The 22,193-nt window shown below is 36.8% G+C and overlaps 1 protein-coding gene across 1 annotated transcript in view; it reads left to right on the plus strand.

Moving 5' to 3' along the window:
• Nucleotides 1-22,193, plus strand: part of LOC114069172 — a gene marked incomplete at its 3' end in the record, with an annotated part of 109,104 nt that overhangs the window by 12,950 nt on the left and 73,961 nt on the right. Inside the window, exon 2 of the mRNA XM_027905790.1 lies at nt 10,971-11,098. The remainder of the gene's footprint in view (nt 1-10,970; nt 11,099-22,193) is intronic.

Consider the following 22,193-nt stretch of genomic DNA (forward strand, 5'->3'; position numbering starts at 1 on the left):
GTTCCAATCTTTGTTGCTGTTTGAGAATATTTTCAAGGACTTTTCTCTCCACCTTTCTAGTTGGCACTGACCTTTGTTACAAGAATTGGGATCCCTTAAAAGGCCTGATTTTCTTAAGTATACACTGCAACTCATAAAAAATGTGTGTAGTCATACTGGCTACCAGAAGTGGAGATGGAAAGAAAGTCTTATGTTAGAATTGTGTCTGTAGATTATCTTCCTTGTGGAAGAATTTATCTGTTCAGAGAGAAAATCTTTGGTGGAAAACAAGGCTGCAGTTTTGGATTCTTCAGTAATTAATGATGTTCACTGATCAGCAGTGAAAGTGTACTGATAGAGGAGAACTAGGAAATTTCTAAAAATCCTAAGTAATGTCATCCACAACAACTTTGCTCTTCTCATCACTATACTTGCCACTTAAACAAGGATCAAGTTCCGTTAGCTGAAAAATTAGTTTTGGCCTACCACGTAAGGCAACACAGAGCAATTAATTGGCAACACAATTGTAACATCCTGTGTTGCCTTAAACACCACAAACATCAGCTTGGCTTTCCCCAGCTAAGAAAAGCATGAATACAACTCAAACAAGTGTTTGAGACTAATAGCTGGCTCTGCAATTAATGGTGCTGTGGAGAACACAAATAGCAAACAAAAACGGTGGAAGAGCTCTCATTTTCACTTAGCTGAAGCAATACAGGATAAATGACTACATGACAATGTACTTCTGTTAACAAGAAGACAAAACAAACAGAAGCTTAGCACTGATTTGCTGAGCCTTTCTTCTAATGGCCTAGGTCTGAGTGGCGTATAGAGTATCCAATGGGGCGTTTTGGCAGCATGCTATAACTTCATCTTTGGAAGCTGAAGAATGTCCTAGAAACCAAGTCCTCCTTTTCCTTCAAGCTACTGGTGTGAAGAACAGGTGGAGATCAGTTTTCTGCTCTAGGAACTTCCTATTGATGATGATATGTCATATTACAGAAAAGAAATTTGCCCAGGTGATCTACCATCACAAACAAACCAACAAAATAAAATCTCACTTAACAGCTTCCTCCTGCTATATCATGCTCTTTCTTAACATAATTATGTAACTTACATGTCCTCAGAGTTACAACTGTCTGTATTTGAATTGTCTGAAAATTATCAGTTTCAGTAATACTGCAGTTGAGGTGTCAAGATTTTCAAATCCAAAAATTCAGTTGCAAGTTCTCTATGGCGTGTAACTTTCTTGTAGTGATGACGTTTCTCTGACCAACTGCATATGAGCTTACAGGTTGGCTCTTTACATTTATCTACTGATGTGTGAGAGGGAAGGAAAACATGAGGCAGCTACTGTCTGCATCTCTCTGGGAATCATCAACATTTTTGGCATCATGCTTTATTTCATAAAACCTTGAGAACCTTAATGTTTCTAGCTAAGATATACACTGGTGCTGATCACACTGACACCTGGGTTTTGCATTCTGGCTCTTGCAGTCTTAGAGCTTTTGAACTTCTCTCAGAAATCAGTTCATGCTGTAATTTATCTATTGTCTTTGTGTGTAGGCCTAGCTTCGGATCTGCAGTCAGTGCTTGCAATAGCATGAAGCCATAAACTTGACAGGCCACTTCTAGCTTATTGGAATTATGAGGGTGAGATACAGCTTTACTGTGCCCAGGGAGCTGATTGGGGCAGTGGAATATATGTGGTGTGGTCCATGGCAGTAATTCAGCTCTACTCTTGAATAACGTGGTTTCTAAATCTGTAAGAGTTTTTTGATTGGAGTCCCAATTTAATGTAGTATTTTCTTTAAGTCATATTATTTTCTTTGGTATAATCTATTAGCTAAGCCTCACTGGTATCAATGGCTACCTGCAGGCCCTCAAACTTGCTGTGCTGTATGCAATGCAATGTAAAGAAGGTGTAGCCTGGCAGTTGGGCTGCTCTAGTTCTGCTTTGACTTGTTGTGTGTGTTTGGAATTTGAGCTTGATTGTGTGTATCTAAATCACCTGAACTGCTGCATTTCACACTTAAATTACGGGAAAGGATAATTTGTTCGGAGCTAGAAAAAAAACAATTAATGCTAAGGATGACTACTGGAGTATCTGCATAAGTTGGGATATCTTTCTTGTTGGATGCCTTTTGAAACAGACTGATCAAATGTCGTGACAGACTGATCAATTTTCTGTCAGGAATGATACACTTACTGTTGATTTTCATGTTGAACAAGATGACCTGGAGATCCCTTCTTTTTGATAATAGAAGGGAACATAGGAGAGCTGACTCAAATTGTCTGCTGCTTCTAGTAACATCTAAAGTCAGAATAGTTAGTGACTTCCTACTAGCTGATAGGGCTTGGTTTGTAGCCAGCTCTTCATCTCTTTTCACACCCTTCATGAATAATGAGCCTATCACTTCTATCCCATCAAAAATCTCTTCAGAAGCAGTTTAGAGAAACAACTCATGCGAAGGCCTAAGAGTATGTGGTAAAAGCACCAGAGTGGAGTAGAGGCACAATCACCTCCATCAACCTGCTGATCACGCTCCTTTTGATGCAGCCCAGGATAAGGGTTGGCTTTCTAGGCTGCAAGCACACAATGCCAGCTCATGTCTAGTTTTTCATTCATCAGTACCCCCAAAGCAAAAGCACATTTTAGGTCTTGGAGCTGCTGTGTTTTTCAAATAGCCTTCATGTCCTTAGGCATGGAATGCTTGGGAAGGTCATAGGAGCGGCAAACTTCCTCTCTCAGGACCTGATGGTCAAGGATTCCTTGTGATGTGCCAGATGGCATGTTTTTCCAGTGATACCTTCAATTATGTCATTGTGTGCATCAAGTGTTCATGATGCCCATGGCCTTGGTTAGGATACTGGTCATATAGTGGATCTGCTTCAGCACCTGGTGTTGATGGATGCAGTAACTCTCTTTTCTGCTGTTCTTACATTACTTGTAGCCCTTCTCTCAGGTTTTGGTGCCAGTATTAGTTGAATCCTTGTAGGAGCAGGAGCTGGCTTGGTAGGCTCAGGCAATTTGGCAGCACCTTTTCTCAGTGCTAAGCAACATGAAGGTGGACAAAGGTGGAGGCAGCATAGCTACAAGTAGCTTGAGTCTGATGGTGGCACGTACCTGAGCTCTTCAAATAATTACCTTCTTTGCACCCTGAAGGACTGAGAACTGTCATGATGATGTGAAACTGTGAGCAGCAAAGAGAGTTTGCCAAAGCAATTGTATCTCAATGAGCTTTTGTCTGACTTCAGCTCTTTTTATATGATGTCAATATTTATCCTATGTTGCCATTAGAGGTGGGAAACCCAAATACAAATGTTGGGTTGTCCTGAAAACTAGATATTGCCTTTGAGATCAGACTCTTGGGGGAAAAAAAGATATCAGAAAAACATTAGACTGTGGCAATATTGCCTTGTATTCTAAAATGCTGAAAACTTATCTACACATAGCTGGATGCCTTCAAGGTTAGCACAGTTGCTTAGGTTGTGTTATCAGGTAGGTGGATCATAGTAGTAAAATCAATAAACTGACTAAAGGAATATTTAAGGGAAGATGGTTCTCTACGCTGTTGTTTGACTTCTAGTGAGAGATTTTGTACTCATTTGAGGTGATACTTACTATTCTCTCCACCCTAGGGTTCAGTGCCTGAAAGCTCCGGTTGCTGTAGGTCTGTTGTTCCCTATCCTCTATGCTGTAAGTAGCAGAAAATGTTAAAATTACTAGATTGATAAAGCTAAGGACTGTTTTTTATATAGGTCCCTTATTTTTTCATTACTAAATTGCCAGCTTAGGAAGTTGGCAGAACACCATTGTGTTAATTATTGCAAAGCCTAAATTCCTTTGTGGATTTAGTCATGGTAATTGGAATAGAAGCTCAATACAGAGTGCGGAGGTGTAAAGCTGGCCTGGCCATAATCTGGTGGGTTAAGAAAAAGCAGAATGGCATTAGGCCTTACGTGCTCTGTAACATAAATCTTTGTGAAGCGGAAGGAAGGAATTGGGACTTGTGTTTCTTTTGTGGATCTCTGTTTCTTTGCGTGGACTGGCTACCTTGAGAGTGACAGCAGCACACAGGAGCATGCATGGCCCCGGAGCCTTGAGAAGGGAGCACAGTTTTATCCATGGATAACTCTGGGAAGGTGTTACTATCTCAGAGTATATTCTTTGGATGTAAATATTTCAGAGTAACTGGAGGAGAGGCAATTGCTTAAGTTGTCCTTTTCCCTTGATAAATTTTATTTATTAAACTAAAGAGAGAGCTCTGTGAGCCTCATGAAGTATGTGATTACTCTATGAAAGATGGTCCAGTGTCCTCAAAAGACCAGACAATAGCATGACACTTAGTATTCTGTGTCACGGAAGTGGGAGATAGGACTGTAAATCCTTCTGGAAGTTTAATCCAGGTTTTCCGTATCCGTGGCAGATGTTTTAACATCCATCAGTACAGTGTTTTTAAAAATAACATCTAGTGGGGTTGTAGCATCTTCCTTGGTTTTAATAAAGAGTGAAAATAACCTGAGAAAATCTTACAGATATTTGTCCCTCACAAGTTTATAAAGAACACCTGTAAGCATAGTGGTTTCACTGTGCTGAAGGTGAGACATTGCTTGCTTGGTTCAGGAGGAGAATTTTAGGTAACTTTACTGTTAAAAATCATACGGATGCTTAGAAATTTGGGCATATGTAAAATATGTATTTTAAAAATTGTCATTTTGGATTTGGGCTCAAAAGACCCTGTCATATGAGTTGGTAAGTCACAGTGAGCATTGCAGGTTGAAAGTTCGAGCTTGTTTATATGTCTGTGATGCCGCCAGTACCCTTGCAAAAGACCCCATAGTCTTACACAGTAGTTGAACATATTCAAGTAGAAAATGGGCATAAAAGACAAATAACCTTGTACAAACTTCTTGAAACAATGGGCTAGCGGTGTGTATCAGGAGGGAGATTAACAATAAGCTTCTGTTCCCCACTTCCTGAAAAGGCCTTTTCATATTTATTTCCCAGTACATTTTTAACTGTTTGCTGTCAGAACAGAGGAAGTTAGTTTTACCAGCAAAATAGGCAGGCATGTTATCCTCTTGACAGTTTCAGAGTGATAGCTACAGTGACTGTAGCCGCTTTTCAAATCATTATTAGAGCACTTATATGGTTTGCTGCCATTTATATGGAATTGGTTTAAATATTGGAATTGATTGTAATGGATGACTATGAGGTTCTAAATATTTAGGTAATACGCTTTCAATAGTAGGCTTTTTTTTAAATGCATGGGATTTCACATCAAGGTTGAGACTATCCCTATGTTTTAGGGTATTTATTTGCTGCTCAGTTAAAGGCATTATAATTTTTAATGGATTCTATATGATATAATGGTGTTATTAAACTCACTAAAAATTATAGCATTGCTGCTTATTTGCAAAATGTCCTTCACAAAAAAAACCAAACCCTGGCTAGTGGTTTCAGTCTTACATAATTGCAAAGTCAAAAATGAGAACTAAATATAGCTAAAGACAGTTGGTGACTTTTTAAAGAGAATGCAGGTCTGCTGTTCTGAAGAACAACAGCAGAGTCAACTCTTCATCGACCATCTGCCATTTTGCACAAAGACCAGCTCATGCTAATAAAGTGAGAGCATGATTCTTTTTATGTGATGTCTTGATCCATGTCTTTCAAATGCATGAGTTATCAGTAAGACACTCCTGTGATAAATTCAGAAGGCTGCTTGGATACTGTGCTGGATCAGAAATTGCCTGATAACTCTTGCCTGGCTCTTGAGTGCTTTCTGAGAAACACAAGTCAGAAAAAACCCCCACAGTGCTAAGCTTCCTTTTTCTGGTCTTCCCAGTTTTCTAATGTGTTGTATAGGGATGAAACACTCCTGTACCAAAGCTGGAGAGAAAAGCTTAGTAAGTTTATTTTTAACCTCATTATATCAGTGATGAGGACCATTCATCATTAATCATTTGAAGAAAATGATGGAAAAACCCTCTTTAGTCAGGATGGAGCACTCCAATGTTTTCTAATGTGGAGAGTTATTTTGTGATATACTAAGATACCGGAGAACACAATTTCTTAGATGTAAAACCAATGTGCTAACAGAGCAATAAAAGATAAAAAGAAAAGAATTCCAGTGTATGAACTTCTGTAAACTTCACTTTCCTTTGAAAGTTTTGTTAAAGATGAGAATTCTCTAACCATAGTTTCAGTGTGGGAATTATGAAGCCAAAAAGCAGGGATAAATGTTGTGGGTGTCACTTTTGTACTATTCATGTGGGTTGTAATTTATTGTCCCTAAGGCTTGTAGACAATTTCCAACTTCTTGAAATGTCTTGACTCTGTTGACTCTATTGCCAGGGATGCTGGGACAGATAGGTTGTAAGAGCAAGAGTTTGTAGCCACTTCAGGAGAATCTTTGAACTCTTTTAACATAATCACCATTGAGTTGACGTTATTTTCTTTAGAGTTAGGAAAGTATCAGATGTCACTATCACAGTAACTTGGTTATCTGTGTATTGTTTCTTCAGATGTTGAATCCTATGTTCTGAAACCTTAAGTCAGCTTATTTTTCAATAGATGATCCACCTTTTTTGATGTGTAACTAATGAATATGTAGTAGAGAATGAAATGCAGAACTTGTTTATATGGAGGTTTTAATATTGAGGGGTTTTTAGGATTTCTATTTCATATGATGGTCTAGAAAATTTTCAAACTACCTTTCTATACATATCTAACTAAAGAAAATTGCATGTGTATTTGTGGTCATTGTTACATGTGCTGTTGTTCTAATATGACAGTTCTTAAGCTACTGCCACAACATGAAGCTGAGGTATGCATGACAACATTGGGCATCAAGATGTATTTAGCAGTAACCTGGGTAAGATGCCAACTGCATTTAATTATAGGGGAAGGAGCAAGAACTGTTGATGTAGAAGACAGCTGTCTGCTTCCCCCTAAAAGTTTCCTATCTCTTAGTCCTCAGTCAAGTCTTGATTATTGTAGTTAATGGAAGGTTATCATGACTTTTGATCAATGCATAGATTTGCCCTAGTGAGAATTTAAGAAGCCAGTATGGTTACAAGGCACTGGAAATTTGGGAATAGGAGAAAGAAGCTGGCTTTTTTTAATTATTATTTTTTAAAAAAGTTTATAAATAAAAATGCTCTTATTGGTGGCAAATTTATACCAGTTTTCTTGTTCTAACACATAATGGCTGTTCCTAATATATTAAGTAGGAGAAAAAGTATAAACTGACCATCAATAAATAACCTCTTAGTAGTCTTATAATAATTGTAAATATATTGTGTCAGATATGAGTGAAAGAGACCAGAAATGTTCTGAAGGAGATGCTGACTAATGAACCTTAATCCAAATCTCAATAAACAAACTGTTCAGGTACATGTTCTGGCCAACTTGTGACCATTGTCACCCTTTAATTCCTGAGCATATTCATACTGAGCATAGGCGAAAGCTGATTACAAGTCATTTGATGATGCCAAACCTTAAATGCTAACATCTATGCCAACTCTAGAAATTAAATTGATGTTGCTGGAGGTTAATCTTTTCCCACCTATTTTCATCCTTTGACTTTATAGGCATATGATGCATTTGTTTGAATATAGGCGTTCCTGGCACCAGGTTCAATGAGCACATGCATTCCTGTGTGGGGTTTTTTATGTTATATTATATAGGAACAAGTAATGCTGTGTATGACATATGTGTAACAAGATGTCCCATCGTGTCCAGGAGAATGGCCACACTTCTTCAGAGCTACATTGCTTTTCAACAGTGGAAGCTACAAAAAGCACACATGAGACATTGAAAAAATGTCTTATTAGTAAGATTCTTCAAGTTCATATATGTCTAAGACATTTGCAAGACTAGCTGAAGTCTAGGACAAAACATGTGATTGATAGCTTTCCTTCTGTATATAGTTTTTTTCTGTAATCTGCAAAATGGTCATTTCAGAGATTGAAGTGGTCTCAAGAGAGACTTCTGCAAATGCAGAATGCGTACATTGTACTTCCATTCTCTAACATTAAATTCATTTAATGTTATCTGTCCTAGTTCCATTTTAAATTCAAGAAATATAGCTATTTAGAAAAAAAATGAAAGAAATCTTATCCATACTCATTTCTTTCTGAGGTAGGTAATATGCAATTCATTTAGACGTATTATTGTATTACTAGAAGGTATTTCACTACTATTAAAATATGTGATAGAGTAATGCAAGGAAAAAGCAGTCATTACACCAGGCTGTGCAGTATTTATCTACATATCTTGAAATGTACAAGAGACTTCTCAAAAAGAGAAGTCATTCAGCCATTCCATCTGAAGCTTCAGTGACTCAACTGTGTTTGAAAGGTTAGGTGTAGAAAAGGTGAGATTTCCTTTATATGAATGAATCTGTGCAGTGAAGCAGGTATGCAACTCTCTTGTCTATCACTATTTTAAACAATTTTTAGTATCTCTTATCTATGAAGATTTTTTCTTCTAATTTATGAGAATCTTTGTGCTGTAGTGTCTGGTCATGGAGCTCCTGGAGACCTGCACCAAGTACCTACATTAGCAGTGTGAACTCTAGACCTTTATGTCACGTTTGAATTGTTTAATAGCAGCAATTGATTAAATCACACTGCAGTGGGCCACTAAAGAAATTATATTCTTGATTTTAATGTTGCTGATATCTATAAAATGAAAGAGATTTTTGTCAGTCTCTGAAAAGCATGAGGTGACAATCTTGGTGGTGGTGACATATTTGTCTGTTTTACTAATTAGCATACAGATATATTTCTCTTTGAGACCTAGATGGTATATATGATATCTCTGGCGTCTAATGTTTCCTGTAGATAAAGATGATCTGATCCAACAGTTAAAGCACATCCTACTATATACCGAAATAGTGCTTATATAAATGCTATAAATACTAATTGGTAAACAGTCCTTTACACAAATACAGTTGCAGGGAGTGCATGAAGAAACAAGGTACCGACATGGGTTAAGCGCTGAAGTTGAGTCAGGTAGTAGTAAATCTGCCTTCTGAGAAAAAGCCTCAGAAAAGAAATGCTGCGCTGCAAAGCATTGTGTTACACTATTTCAGTGGTAAATTGATACTGCTAATAATTATTTTAACACATTATTTTAGTTTTGTAATTGTGTCATATTAGCATTTGGCATGTGGATATTTGTTGATGTAGCTTGTAACCACCAGATGAAAGCATTATGGATAGCAAGGTAATGTAGCATCTGACACTGGTGGTCTGATAGATACAGGTTCTTTATTTATTTGCAAACTGTACTGAATGTTTCACCTGTCCATTATAGCTCTCAAGCTGGCTAGAACTCACGTTATCTGAAATTTAAGCTATTGGAGTCCTTAAATGTCTTTGTTCATGAACCTAGAATTAATTATAAACTGAGCTTTTTAACTACTCTGAAGTAGTTTTGCAGTAAAATGGTGGTCTTAAACTAGACAGTTGGAATGAAGCAGCAGTAATGATTAATTTAACACGTTGTTATTTAGAGTTTGTGGGGTTTGTTGTTGCTGCCCTTAACTGCAATAACACTAAAAATAGCTGGGATCAAATGGAAAGGACGCTTTTGAGCTAACACAGAAAGAATTTGTGCTATATTTTCACACTCAGCAGCTTTTTCATTATTGTTATAAATGTTTTATAGATAACGATTTTTATGGGAGTCTTCAGGAAAAAAAGTGTGCTTTTTGTGTTTGTTTGTAACAATGAGCTTTGCTTTACTCTTTTAATAGTTTACTAAATAGCCTGTGAGTCCGGCATCCTGTTTTCATTGTCACTGTAACTTCTAAATATCTACTGTTCACAAATAGAACAGGAATTGAGGTGACCAGTAGGGTTTTAAAATGTTCTCAAATGAGTGTGCTTATGTAGAATTGATTGGAAATTTAACAGATATTGAAATATTTGGTAATATTGCCACACCAGCCTGTTTTAGGTTTTGAGCAGAGAGTAAGTCTCGTAATTTTTCCTTGAACAAAACTAATGAGATTTGCAGTGGCAATGCCTAACACTGTGATGAGGTGTGAGACATTTTTGATGAAACAAATGGAAGTTGTGCTTGTCAGAATTGCTGAGATATCTAGAGGAAAGTTATATACAGGGATTTCTTGGAAACTTCTTCCTCCACCAGAAGGAGCTGCAAAAAATTAAATAGCAGTGGTGATTTTCCATTGACTTATTTTATCTGTGTTGTCTTAAACTGCAAAGTAATTAGCTTTTATGTACCATCAGGATGTTTGGGGTCGTTTCCTAGAGTCGTTAATTTATATTGATGCTTTCCCTTTTCTAGTATTTTTACATTTTGGGAGGGTAAACTGATTGGTTAGTGATGTGACAGAGGAGGGCAGGGAGATATTTATCATGTAACTGAATAGCCCTGGCAGAAAAAAATGGAGTGACAGCGACTTCAGGTCACTAAGCTTCCATTATAGCACCACTGCTGAAACTGAAAACTTAAAATGCAAACTAGAAACGAACTACTGGCTTCAGTTTTGGCAAACTGATTTGTCCTGTCCGTGAATGATGGACTTAAATGCGAATAGAAGAACTTCTATCTCAGATGAACCCTTGTGTAAAGAAGGCAAAACATGTTCAGGTATAACCAGACCCAAAAGGTGGTTTTCACATTGAAAAATATCCATGGTGGTTCAGTTTCTGAACTAAAGGTAATAATCTTCAAAGTCCCTGATTTCCTTTTAACAGGTTTCGTGTTTTTTTGTTCATCTATAGTCATTGTTTCCTGTGCTTTCTGTTTCTTTAAATGAAAATTTGGACAATGAACAAAGTTTTTTTGCTATGGATTTCCTGATTTTTTTTGGCCTGAGTTGGGAGGCTGCTTATTCTGTATTGCATTTTCATTTCGATAGTAGGCAAGCCCATTGCTGCTGAAAATAGCTCAAATGTTCTTAGAACAAAAACTTCAGTCAGCAGCTCAGACTCTTTCTCTTCTTTTGCAGGCTCTTGCATGTGAATTAAATTAATTTCTCGAGAGAAACTTTCATAAAGGGCTAAATCAACAAGGTCTACATATACAGAAATTTCTTACTTCTGCTGCATTTGAGACACAGCTAAACTCGTCTGTCTGGTAAGCCATACTTTTCTTAAGGATTTGTCTTTCTTCCTGCCCTCATGACTTGCATTCTTGAGTTTCTAATTAGTGTTTAGAGAAAACCAGCTTTTGTTTGCTAGTAATTCTGCTGCATGCTCTGTATCAAGTACAAAGACTAATCTCTAAAGGCATTACTGTGCTTCTTTTTACAAACTTCAAAACAGTACTTTGGTATAAGTGGGGGTTTAATCGTTTATGTAGTACTTTGTTTTTGGTTTGCTGTAATGAAGGCATTAAATGTTTTAAAACATAAGTGGTGACTGTTCTGTCTTGAAATTATTTACCTGTTTGAATGTTCTGTATTTAATTAATTAACTTAAGAATTTGTATTGCAAAGTATATTCTGTGTCAAGTCAGAGTTTAAAAATAAACTTTACCAGCAATTCATTCATGTCTCGTTGCTTGCTGGTTTCATCTTGTGTAGATAAAATAGGTTGATGTTATCTGATACAATGGTTTCTTTTTCTTGGTGATTGCCTATTTCATAGGACAGTAACCATACTTGTCAGTAGTCTTTAATTGATCATATAGTTCTGTAACAGCTCTATTAAAGATATTTATGGCTTACCACTTCTTTGGGTTTGATTGTACATCTTGAAACAATTTTTTTTTCCTTTGATTATGAAATATTAACTGGTTTGACCCAAACAAAAGAAAGTTTTCTCCTCTACCTTCTATTTTTATTATTTACTGCAATAAAAATTAAGAAAATCTTGGAAGAGCAAAAGATTTTTTTCTCTATGCTGTAGCTTTTCTAAGCAGTTGGCTAGCATTAGAGGGCAGCCTATATATACCTAGTCCATCTGATCACATGCTGCTGTGCTTTGGTTTACCACAATTACTGTGTACTAACATACTGCATGCCCTGGTTTCTCATAGTTCATTTTGCAGGCTTTGCTATAACCCTAATATCAGATTGTTACAGAAAATATATTGAAAACCCTATTTAATATTTAAAATTAGTCGAATATTTAATGTAAAGCACTAGTTATACATTATATTTTCATAGAAAAAAAAACCCAAACAAAACAGATCAGCACTTTTACATAACAGCTGTTTGGAGGCTTTCCAATTCGTTTAAGTTTTAGTAAGAAGCTTTTCAGTGTATTTTTGGATAAAAAGAGGAAAACTGAAATGTATTTATACATTTCATGTAGCATATCTTCTTGTTAAAAAATACAGAAACTTTTGTAAAAAAATCAGACATTTTATTTAACATTTCTTCATAAATTGTGAACCCAAGTCTGGTTCAGTTGTAGTGTTTGCAATAATGTTTTATTCTGATATTTGAGAGTATCGATATCTGCTACTGTAATATAGGTATCCACTTGGAACAATGGGAATTTCAATACCAGGAGTACTTTATTTCAAAAGAGATAGTTTCTGTTCTTCTTCCCCTCTCATTTTTTATTGGAATTATATTCCTCTGGGTTTAAGATCATCCCTATTCCCGTCTTACTGTCCCATATAAAGCTGCTTCCCTAGTCCTGTAGATCAGTCACCTTGCCCTTGCTAAGTTGTTTTGACCGCAATTTAGAGAATACTTGTCTTACATTGATGAATTTGTCATCTGAGAATTACTTCACCAAAACCTGAAGCTTCTGAAGGAACTTAAGTCACTTCAGAGCAATTTAGAAATCTGTGATCCCTTAACATGTCCAGAAACATAACTGGAGGAGAAATTGCACATGATTAGGCTGCATAATAGACAAAAATATGTACCAAGTATTTTCAATTAAAAACAGTGCTTGAACTGTTTAAATTAAGGGCCAGTAATGGTCTGTTAATGATCACTTTTTAATTCTTGTAACGTTGAAGTTACTATATACCTGGCACTTAATTTTTGACTGAGTAACAGAGCTGCCTTACAGGAACTTGTATCTGGCATGCTAACACAACCCAAACTTTAGCTGACTGAACTTGGCACAAAATTTAACTAAAGGGAGGAATTCTCAGGAGAGAAGTGGAATTTCTTTCATTGAGTAAGTATACCTCTGCATTCATGGGGAACAAACGGTAACATTTTGTGCAGTTTTCTACTTTTGACAGTGTGTCTTTGTTCACTTCCCAAAAGGGGTGTCAATTACATAGAAAAAAAATAAACTTTTGTATTTGGATTTTTCATTTTACTTAATGATATGGTCCCAAGGAACCCATTAAATCTGGGACCGCCTAACACTGTTGTTTTTAATTCTTTGTATGTGAAGAAAAAAGGCTCAATTAGAACAATTTTGGTTACATAAATGTGTTCCTCCTTAACTGTCTTTGTGAGCTCAAATAGAAGGGTAGGAGGAAAGTGTATCTATAAGCATTTTATGATGGAAATATTTCATTGAAATGTCTCAGAAAATGTTTTCTTCTTGCCAGTATAAGTGTTCTTGAAGCATTATATGCTATTACTGAACTGTTACCTTAGGAAACAAAAGACTGTGATAGCTTAGATTTCCTGTCATAAGCTTTGTGCTTAGAAAGACCTTAAATTAGTATGCAGTTTAGACACAATGTGTCAGTGTTGCTTCCACTGTGTGGTCTTCAATTCCCTTATTGTTGACAATGGGGTTTTATAGTAGTTGTTCTATATGGGATATTGATCTTTGATCTGAGTGTATCAGCAGATAATAATAATATGTTGAAACTGCATGGGTTTAGTATGTGACAATGCTGGAGCAGAAAAAGGTGTTTTGAAAACTGGAAAGCAAGACCTGCTGATAGAGGAAATCAATCTGAGTAAAAGACCATCATGCAGTCACCTCTTTCTTGTGTTAACCTCAGACTGGGAATATACCAAATTGGAGATGCTTGAGAGTATGTACATTCCTATGTGAGACCTATGAGTTGTGTCTGCACTGGACTTACCTGGCCATGTGACATTCTCAGATGGCAATAGATACCTGTGGAAAAGTTTGTGATGTGGTTCTATTTGTAAGTAGCTGTGTTAGAGGGATGGAATTTTTATGGCCTCGTGGTTATCTCCTGTCTGCAGTAGTGCAAGATGGCAATGCGTCTTTGTTGGCTTTGGAGCTTAGGCTGTGCTTCACTTTTTGATATGTCCAAATGAAATAGGAACTGGCAGCATTCCTAGGTTCTCACAGTAGCCTCTGCTCATCATCATTATTCTGTGGTTTGGGGAAAGAGAGTAAAATGAATTACTTTATTAATACTCAAGTACAGCAATGAGCATCTTTTGTCAGAATTAATAATTTTAAATATAATTTCCAAGCTGTTGATTGCTTAACCTTTCTAAAATACCCACTGTCTTTTAGATAAAAGCCACAGTCTTTTAGATAAACATTTTTCAGATTCTACACCTTCGAAATAATTTTCCATTAAAAAAAAAAAAAAAGGGAAAAGTTCACAGTCAAAAGCAAGTATTTTTTGCATATGCATATGAAACAATGAGTTGTTTAATTTTCAATTTAATCTGTTTTGAGATTGGTTTGCATAAGGTATTACGAATATATATATGTAAGACTGCATTTATCTCCATAATATTAGTGTCTTGAGAATTGGTGTGTTTCCTTAGTGGCTCATGTCCCTAAATATTTAATGCTATTTAGAAGGCTCTGTTATCTTTACTGCTGGACGTAACTTGGGCACCTAGGGTTGCTTCCACACTTGAGACTATAGTGACTTGTTCCCCAGAAAGGTTCCCTATAACTAAGTAATTTAATACAAATGCATTTAGAAAGGAACTATCCTGGTGCAAAGGAGACTCTTAACATCTTAATATCTTTCCTAGTCTCTGGAAAAATAACAAGTTAAAAATGTAGTAGCAGCTCCATCCTTTGAAGCTGAAAGTCCAAGCAGCAAGTTCCTCTGTAGGAACAAGTAGACTCTCAACTTTGAGAGTGCACCATGAGGCACCTGTATAGGATTCACTTAGTTATGTGATTCATCTTGATAGATCTAAGTGAGCTAAGAGATGAGGTGCAGCTGGATGCAGCAGAGAACTGTATGTGTGACCCTGAATTTTTAACATGTCTCTGGACGTTCTGGAAAGCAGGGGATTTCTCCTCCAACATCAAAGAAAATTGAAATAAGAACAGCAGAGAGAAACAGTTAATAGATCTAATCATGTCCTATTATCTTATTTTCCTCCTGGGAGGAAAGGGAGCAGAGGAGGTGAGAGTAGGAAGGTAAGCTCATGTAAAGGGAAAGTTGATCTGGAGAGCCAGTTCCTCTGTCTTGGTAACACTTAGTCTTTCAGTACAGTTGAGTTCTGACCAGTGAAAGGAATTTTTCAAGAGTTTTCCTAGCCTTAAATATACAGAATTAGCTAGTTAATCTTTCCCCGGTTTCAACTAGCCAAATAAAGGCACTTGGAACTTGCTCTCAGAGGTCTGTTGAATCTCCAAATGTGTAAAATCACCTTCTGGTTCCCACTTTCCCTCTGTATCCTGCGCAGAGCTTTCCAGTGCTGAAAAGGGAAACTGATTATTTTTGGAATGTTACAGCTCAGACCTAAAGTAACAGTTTAAAAGTGAGAGTAAAACTTATGTAAGTCTTCATTATGAAGACTTCAATAAAAAGTCTTCACACACATAAAAACAATGTGTGTGTGCATTAAACGAAAAACTTAGATTCTGTGTCCTAAAGTCTGAGGACATTCTAATTTAGTGAAAGATACTGCTTTTTCCTGTGACAAAAACAGTGATTAAAAATGACCTCTGAAAGCAGAGTTAAAGTAGCATTGAAAGCTTTTGAAAAATCTTCCATAAAGTATGTTCTGACTGTATCTGCAGGCAGGTTGTAGAAGTCTCCCTGCAATGTAAGAACTGAAAGTTTAAAGCTGCATTACCATTTCATAGTGATACCTATTGGAGTAGCTAATAATACATTCATGCAAAGCATTTTACAGTAATGGTTTTGTGTACAATGAAAGAATCATTACAACTGAGCAGATGTACAGTTTAATCTACTATTTGAACTGGAATTCAGTTTTGACTTGACAGTGATGCTTCTGAAAAGCACTATTAACAACTGCCACTTTTAAAAATAAACAAACAGAACCCTAATGAAATCCCAGAAGCTTGGAATTTAAAGACTGAAAACATGTAACTAGGCAAACATCTGAATTCCTAAAAAGCATATAGATGTATTGCAAATGGACTGTACTGAATTGCTTTGAACTTGATGTCCTCTGAAGTTTGTATGTTCTAGGGCAATGGTTGCTGTACACTGGCCTCCCCACTCCATCTGATTTACCTTCTTTATATAAATAGGATAAACTTAATCCATTGACTTGGAAATAATGGTGTGGTTTCTTGCTTTGTAGCAGCTGACTGCGTGGTGGTTTTCTAGCAAAACACTTAAGTGACAGGCGGCAGGTCAGCATGGTGTTGATCTGTCTTCCCGTGATTTAGGAAGTCTCATCCAAATTACTTATAGTGCCTAGATTTCTGTAGTGAGATGTGCCAAGTGTCTGGTTGTAAAACCAAATGATTAGTCAAGAAAATTTGCATCTGTCTTGATAGGCATTAAAATGCATATAAATAATAAAGAATGTGTAGAACAACAGGAATCAACTGAGCGCCAACTTCTAATCAGAATTTGAGCAAAACCATCTGGCTTACTTCAGATTGAAAATACTGTTATGAGACATGGGTAAGGAGCATGCTTTTTTAAAATTTTCAGATCTTTGTATTCTTTGCGTCCAGGCAGAATGAAAAGCAGTAGTGTGACATCAGTGCTCTAATATTTGCTTTTAGCAATAATACGACCTTGACCAAAATGTTTGTTTAGAGATGGAGAGCTGTTTCCAGTCAAAATCTGAGCTCCTTTAAGGAAGTCCTTTACAGGCCAGCAAGCACAACAGAGCAAGTTTGAAAGATCTTTGAGTCAGCTGGTTGAACTACTTACTACAGAAAGTTTATTCATTGAATTTACTAACTCGTCTGTCGATTGTCTGAAACCAGAGTGACTTGGACAAAGGTTGTTCATACTCTTAAAGCTTTAAAAATTCATATATGTGCCTGAGCTAATTAAACTGTCACAAATAACTGCTTCTATGCACTTGCAGAATAATTGAGTATTCAGTGTTACAAACTCTCTACCTGTCTTAATACTCAATACCAAGTTGCTAGAACCATGCAAATCACTGTCCTGCTGTGGGCAAGTGGAAATAAAGAAATCAAGCTCAAAGTTCAGTGTAAGATCATTCAGTTTAGACCATAGTAGATGGCTTGGCCCTACAGATATAGCTGTGCTACTGACATGAACTGTGACATGTGAAATCTTAGGTTTTAAGTCAGTTCTTTGGCAGCTATATTATTTTATGCTGTTATTGGCAAAGTGCCTTTCATGCTGGCATTGATAAAAATCACTACAGAATTACTAACCATAGATTACTGCATTTTTGTTATTAAGTGTTTTGACTGTAAAGAATGTGTGGGGAAACAATCAGGGCAAAACCCCAGATAATAGCCTATGTAGTTGCTAGTTTCAATCTAATCCAGACAATTAATGATCACACATGGTTTAGGATAGCATAGCAATTTGGTCTTTGTGAAGTCAATTAAACACTTTAGTCCATTTGACACAGGCACTTCTCTTCTGGCAAAGCAGAAGACCTTGTGGTGTTCCAGTCTGGTCTGGACTCTTCTGTGTCTGGAATGAACAAGAAATTTAAACTGCTCTGTCAGGGTCAGCTGAATGTATATTAATTGAAGCTAGGATGGTTTTGTTTTTGCACTTCATTCCAAACATTTTATGTGGCATAAATGCAGCATTTTTTTTTTCTCTAGGCAATCTATGAGGCATAATTACATTTCAGAATTCAAATGCATATTTACAAGATACTTGTTGGTTTCATTGTGATGGGTGAAACTTCTCACTGGATTACCACTCAATTGGAAGACGTGCAGGTACAGTTAGAGTATGAAGAATTAGGCTGATATGTCATACCTCAAAATTTGCAGAATAAAGACCTTCTTTTGAACCAGATGTCTTTGGGCTTTTGTAAATAGGCTTATTTCTGAACATAATGACCTGAATGAGAATTATCTGATTTCTGAATTAGAGCATAGATTTAGCTATGAATATGGATTTATGGGAAGAGAAAAAGACAACAAGCTGTAACAAAAACGACAACAGAAATCTTTTTGTCCATAAGAATGGACTTATCTTGACACTTAATTCAGGCTGCTCATCAAATATCTTTTTAGAATAATTATGCCTTGATGACTGTGATAGATATAAAACAGACAAATACTGTGATTTTTTGTTTTTCTTGTTTTCTAATGGACTTCAGAACTTGATGACCTTTGCTGAAAATAACTAGATAGAGCCATAAGAAGACACAACTATTTGAGGGCATGTGGTGAAGGCTCAGCTGTTTGGACGGTATTTATCATTCCACAGATATCATAGCTTAAAAAAATAGGGGAAGTAGAAAATCGGTCACAAGGGTGCAATATAAAACTAAAAAAAATCTTCCCTAAATATTTTTTTCTAACTAATGATGAACTTGAGGAATATTTTCGCTATTAAAATATTGCTCCTCAAATGCATGTTGCATTTTCTCATCTATATTGCAAGTGCATATGGCAGCTTTGATACTTCATTCTTTGCCTCTGTTCATGCTGAGGGACCATGAGACTTCCAACTATGTATCTAGGTTCTCCAGTCTGGAGGAAAGTCAGTGCCCTAACTTTAGTGCTGACTTCGTCATATTCTTCAGCATTACCATTATTGGTCAGTGTTCAGTGACAGTTTTGGTCCCTGGGTTATAAGTACATTTCTTTTTGCAGTTCTACTGCCAGTGAGGACATGTTTATTATTCTTTTAATCCTTTAAAAGGTTTCCTTCACTTTCATATTTGCTATGCCTGCCTACTAAGATTAAAGTGAAAAAGTTTTCTTGGAACCAAGAATAATATACTGTTCTAATCAAGGTTTTTACCAGAGACATTACTGCTAGCTGCTTTATTTAAATGTGCCAAACCACCATCATTCTGCTCATTAATTGCCAGGATGCAATTTTGTTGCCTGAAAGGGTGGAGAACTTCATTAGCTTCATTAAGACCTTTGATACAGTCATGTGCTTTGCTCTGCTGATATTTTCTGCCTGTCAGCTTGAAAGCTTCAGAATGGGTTTCCAGAGCTGTGCCTTGGAGAACACTGGGATGCTAGAAGCTGCCCTGCAGAGATGGGGAAAGGCCAGCCACTGGTGTGCCTCAGGATACAGCTGTATCCTCGAAGGGAACCTTGTAGCAAAACCAATAGCAAGTCCTATAAATCCATCAGTAGGTGTACAGGGTAAAGTTTATTTTGTGTAAGGAAAGCCTAATTGAAGGGAAGGAAGGAAACAGGAAGTTGTCTCAATTTTTTTAATGGTGCAGATATTTTAGTGATTCTCAAATGGACATTTAACTCTATGTGAGCACAAGCATTAAGCCAGTTTCAGTCTTGATTGAATTTACTTTTCTAAAGTGAGACCATTTCAGCCTTATGGTAGACATGGTATCATATCTGAAGGAATTTGTTGGATGCCTCAGGCTTGTTTGGGTGAATAGGAATGCTGTTACAAAATAGACTTTGTCAGTGTAAGCTTTCAATTGCTTGGTTCTTGGAGGTGCAGCATTACTGTTTTCTGCCTGACCCTGTATTAGAAAATATTTATTTTTCAACAGTATTCCCTTTCACATTGACAGATACTTAATTCTGCAAATGAAATTCCTGATCTGAAGTACTAGATTGACAGCTGATACCAAGGTCTTGGTCAAGCTTGTCTGACTAGTTTCTTGGTTTTAAGGGTAAAATTAAGGACATTAGTCTAGAGGCACAGTGAACTGTTAGTCTTTGAACTGCCTTGCATATGAAGACATATGAATTACAGACCAAAATGCCCCCCATTTTCCAAATAATTTTTAAATCAATATAATACTTATCTAACTGAAAATATATGTGCAAAAATGGGTGTTAATTTTTGGTCTTAGTTGCAGTATTAGTTCTTATTTATCCCACATCAAGTGATCAATAGACCTAACACAGGAGAAGCAGAAGTGACAGGAAAAAGAAAATTCACCTTTCATGTGGTGAAGGCAGGATCTTGAACTAAGATGAGCTAACTTTAGAACTGTGCAACTTGTCCTTGGTAGCCTTTGGAGGAAATGGGAAAAAAAAATTACTGGTTTGTACACAGCCTTTAGATGTAATATACCCTAGTAGTTTCAGATCAGTAGTCTAACCATTGAATATGCCATTGAGTATATATGAGTATTTATTGTAAGAATCCTCAGAGATGTACAGTTTAACAGAATCTGCTTCCTGAGTAAGAACATTGGATTCCAGTAGCATTTTTATGTAATTCATACTGTCAACTTTTATAGCAGAAGATAAGAGTGGTATTAACAAATGATAACTCTAGCCTGCTTGGGCCATTCTCTGTGACTGCTTTAATGTGTGAAAGAACAGTGTTGTCAAAGAGACGGTCAGGTTCTGATATTTACCTATCATTGCCTTTGATCTCTTTTGATAGACAGGGATGAAACCTGGGAAACTATCTATCCTCACTAAAAGTTATAATGAGTTACCTTCATGCCACTGCATGGCCCAGACACATCCTTTTTTTTTTCCTTTACCTCTGAAAGAACAGATGACTTGAAGATTCAAAGAAATCACTGTTATGTGATATATGCTACCACGACTGTCATGCAGAAAATACTAGGTTTACCTAGGTCAAGCAACCATATGAAGTTCAAATATGTAATACAAAACCTCCTTGCATGTATTCAGTAGTATTTTTATATATTTTACTGTCTGGACATCTTCAGTCTGAGAGGCTTTCTCTACACTGTGAGGCAGGGTACTGCATGAGATGCTTCATAGCTGGCACACAGTGGTGGGACCTTGCCTTGTCTTAGCATTTGCACATGTCTGGATGACCTGGGTACCAGAGCATGACATAGGGAATGTGCCCCATGCTGTAGAGACACTAACTTGAAATCCAGGCTCTTCACTTTCCTTGAGCTGTGGAATTCCTCTCACCTGAAGTTATTAATGACTTCCAGTTAGTCCCAGGGTGTTTGGTTTGGTTTGTTTTTTTTTATCAGATGTCTAGAGCATCTTTCCTATGAACACAGGATTAGAGAGTTGGGGCTGCTCAACTTCCAATACTTAAAGAGGGCCTACAAGGCGGCTGGAGATGGACTTTTCACAAGGCCATATAGTGATAGGACAAAGGGGAATGGAATGAAGAATTCTTTACTGCAAGGCACATGAACAGATTGCCCAGAGAAGATGCATCCCTGGAGGTGTGCGAGACCAGGCTGGATGGGGCTCTGAGAAACCTGATCTAGTGGAAGGTTCTCTATCCATGTCAGGGGGTTGGAAGTAGATGATCTTTAAGGTCCCTTCCAACCCAAACCAGTCTATGATTCTATGAAAAACAATCAAAAAAGCCTATTGCAAGGCTATATTTTTGTCTTCTGTCAAAACGATCTCTAAATCTTCCCCTTTCCTCTATATTTTTCACTTATGTTTCTAAAGTAATCATTCTTACTGATAAAGCAAAACTTTAATATTAAAAGCTCATTTTGCTCAGGATAACTGCTTGTGCTGTACTGTGAATGCAGCTCATTTCAGTGATAAGCTTATGACCTGATTTCATGAAAAGTTATGTTACACTAGTTGTGAAGGTGGTAACTCTAGCACTGGAATTGGAATGACTGGAAAGGCAGACACCTCTTCAGTAGTTCTTCTGCCAAAATGAGTCCATTATATAACTATATCTTTTTAATTCTGCTTGGAGGATTTTTTCCTAAAGGACTTTATTTAAGGAAATATACAGTACGTTGGTTTCATATAGGGTGCATTTATTACTTTGTTCTCTTGAAATGGGATCTAGTTGGGTGCTGATGACCTCTACTGCTTGACCTACAAAAAGATAAAATTACCAGTGCAACTCTGTTTCAGCACAAGCAATAACAAATCCGTCACAAGGTACAGGGTTACAGAAAGTCAATAAAAGCACACTGAAGTAGAGAAATCTCCCAAATAAACCCCATCTTCCCATACTCTTGAACTGCCCTGTTTTTAATTCTGCAATTGTGAATGAAGAAAGATCAAAGTGA

Source organism: Empidonax traillii, unplaced genomic scaffold (genome assembly GCF_003031625.1).
Source record: "Empidonax traillii isolate 1590-97213 ecotype Southwest subspecies unplaced genomic scaffold, ASM303162v1 scaffold1207:size155010, whole genome shotgun sequence".
In the NCBI taxonomy this organism is placed as follows: domain Eukaryota; kingdom Metazoa; phylum Chordata; class Aves; order Passeriformes; family Tyrannidae; genus Empidonax; species Empidonax traillii.